The sequence below is a fragment of the Melospiza melodia genome, chromosome 1 (assembly GCF_035770615.1).
Source record: "Melospiza melodia melodia isolate bMelMel2 chromosome 1, bMelMel2.pri, whole genome shotgun sequence".
In the NCBI taxonomy this organism is placed as follows: Eukaryota; Metazoa; Chordata; class Aves; order Passeriformes; family Passerellidae; genus Melospiza; species Melospiza melodia.
Genome location: NC_086194.1, coordinates 114,776,549 through 114,779,463, shown reverse-complemented (window position 1 = coordinate 114,779,463; position 2,915 = coordinate 114,776,549). Strand labels below are relative to the sequence as shown.

Here is a 2,915-nt window from a genome sequence, read left to right as displayed (position 1 = left end):
CTGTGTCTTCTCCCCCTTGTGAGTGTCCCACAGGCACCAAAGACCCTGTGTTTGTCCTCTCGTTTACCTTTTCTGGGGCGGGTTTACCTTTCTAGCCCTGGAAGCTCTGGCCGTGACTGAGGCACACTGGGGCAGAGGCAAAAAAAAAAAAAAACAAAACAACCAACCACAACAAACAAAACAAAACAAAGCAAAACAAAGCAAAAAAACCCAACATCAACAACAAGAAAAAACAAATCCAAACAAAACACATGAAAAAAAATGAACTACAAAGAAAGGAAAGGAAAGGAAAGGAAAGGAAAGGAAAGGAAAGGAAAGGAAAGGAAAGGAAAGGAAAGGAAAGGAAAGGAAAGGAAAGGAAAGGAAAGGAAAGGAAAGGAAAGGAAAGGAAAGGAAAGGAAAGGAAAGGAAAGGAAAGGAAAGGAAAGGAAAGGAAAGGAAAGGAAAGGAAAGGAAAGGAAAGGAACAAAAAAGTAGAATAGAATGGAATAAAATTTAACAAGATAAAACATTGAAATAAAATAAAATAAAATAAAATAAAATAAAATAAAATAAAATAAAATAAAATAAAATAAAATAAAATAAAATAAAATAAAATAAAATAAAATAAAATAAAATAAAATAAAATAAAATAAAATAAAATAAAATAAAATAAAATAAAATAAAATAAAATAAAATAAAATAGCCGATCCAAGCCGTTCCTGCCGTGCCGCTGCCCGGTGCGGCGGGCGCACGAAGCGGCGCGGGTGACACCGTGTGGCCGCCGCCGGGACTGTCCCCGCCGCTGCCGGCCCTGCCCGCGCCCGCCCGCGGGGCCGTGAGGCGGCGGCCGGGGAGCACGGCCTGGGCCGCCCCTGGGCCGCCCCTCTCGGCACAGCCACAGCCGGGCTCCCTCCGGCAGAGGAGCCCGCTCCTTCCTCTCGGGAGCTGAATGAGTGTGGAGACAGAACTTGCCTTGAACTAACTCTGTTGCCGCCGGGGAAGACATCCGCCTTTTCGTTCCATTTTGGGCGGCTGCGGGCAGGGCAGCCCGGGTGGAGATTTGCAGGAGTGCAGCTCTTCCCGGTGTCCGCAGGCCGGGGAGACGGGGGGTTCTCCTTCCTCAGGCCTGGCTCCTCACAGCAGCCTCTCTTGGACCCCGGTGCCAGAGGAAAGAGGCGAGCACAGCGCGCCCCAGCCCGTGCCCGCGCATTTCTGGGGCAGACATCCTCGCCGGGAAATGGCTTTATTTAGACAGAGTAGGTGGTGATGAGATATCGTGTGCTGGGCCAGCAGAATTACAATGCATGCGGTTTGGGCCTTTGTGAGTCTGTCCTCAATTATTTGTGTTTGTTTTGGTGCTTCCCCAAGTCTTTCAGATAGAGTGTCTTCACTCATGTTTTTGTTCTTCCAGGAACAGGCAGGAGAATCCAAACTCCAGGCCTCATCCGACAGCACATCCCGGTGCCAAAAAGGCCAAAGGAGTTGTAATTGCTGTCAGAACTGAGCTTTCAGCAGGCCCCTGAGAGGAGAGACAGTGAAGAAAAAAAACAATCCTCCGTTTCCTTGGCCCCCAAAATGCCTGTAAACTTTGACCTGCTGACAGAGAAAGGCCAGCGGTGGAAAGGGCGTGCTGTGGAGTCATGACCTCTGCTAATGGACCTCCTGCTTGGGAAGCTGTTCAGTACTGCCACCTGCTCTCCCCAGAGGCATTAAATAAAGTATTAAAAAGTTTTGTAATGTACCAGTTCTCACAGGTAGAAAAAGGGGACAAAATGCTTCATGCTCCTCAGGATGCTGAGGATATGAAATATAAGGTATATAAATGTTTCATGCATAATGGCAAATCTCCCATTAGCCTTTCCCCCTGTTAAACATCATGAGAAAGTCTGAGGTTACTGAACATAAATTTCTATTACTATTTTACATGCTGTGGGATTTCCAAAACATCTTCATGATCTGAAAGAGATTACATACGAGTTGCAGAAGATCCATATTTTTCCAGAGAAGTGGCTGACTGCCAGGTAGGTGGTCAAGAGCATAGGATCACTGGATGGTTTGGAATGTACCTTACAGATCATCTAGTTCCACCGCCAGTGCCATGGGCAGGGACATCTTCCATTAGACCAGGTTCCTCAGAGCCCCATCCAACCTGGCCTTGAATGCTTCCAGGGATGGAGTATTCACAGCTTCCCTGGGCAACCTGTTCCAGTGTCTCACCAGACTCAAAGAATTTCTTCCTAAACATCCCCTCTTTCAGTTTAAAGCCATGTCTGCTTGTCCTGTCACTACATGCCCCAGAGCCTAACATGACACTAGAAATGGATGTTTAGGCAACTTTATCACACCCACATACCTTTTTTCTCTTAGGTGTGGACAGTCAAGAAATCTGGGGTCTTTTAAACATCTCCACACACAACAGAAAAGAACACATGCAGAAGGTCGCCAAGAATCAGGTAGTATTTGAATTAGGACAAGTGAGGCCTCTTTGCTCATGCTCCAAGAGTTCAGCATAGATTTTTGTCTGCAATGGACAAGTCTTCTCCACTTGTTTATGTACTGTTGCCATAATCCCTAAACTGACTGGTTTGGTGTAAGGAGCATACACATTTCCTGGCCATCAAAACCCCATCTCAAGCTGTGGACACCAGATGACTGTCCACCTCCAGCTGTAACCAGGTCAAACAGAGCACTCACTGTCCATTCAAATCCTCTCTGTTGCCAGACTAACTTTAAAGAGAGAAAGGAAATTACTTGCACTCCAGCAAAATGTATTTTCTCTCCATCGAAATGGATGTTGAGATGATCACAAAATTGGAAACAAGCTCGCAAAATAGAAAAATAATGAAGAGTATTTATAGGTACGGCTTTTCAGAGCAGAGCTCTTCTCTTAGCATCCAGTGTCTAGGTGTATAATGGATAAACCAGTGATCTTG

At 45.7% G+C, this 2,915-nt stretch overlaps 1 long non-coding RNA gene across 1 annotated transcript; it reads left to right on the top strand.

Moving 5' to 3' along the window:
- The first annotated feature begins 882 nt into the window (after positions 1-882).
- LOC134430111 (uncharacterized) lies at positions 883-1,719 on the top strand. The gene is made up of 2 exons (XR_010030738.1): positions 883-1,238; positions 1,394-1,719. It is a non-coding gene; the product is annotated as an uncharacterized LOC134430111 (long non-coding RNA).
- Positions 1,720-2,915: the final 1,196 nt, after the last annotated feature.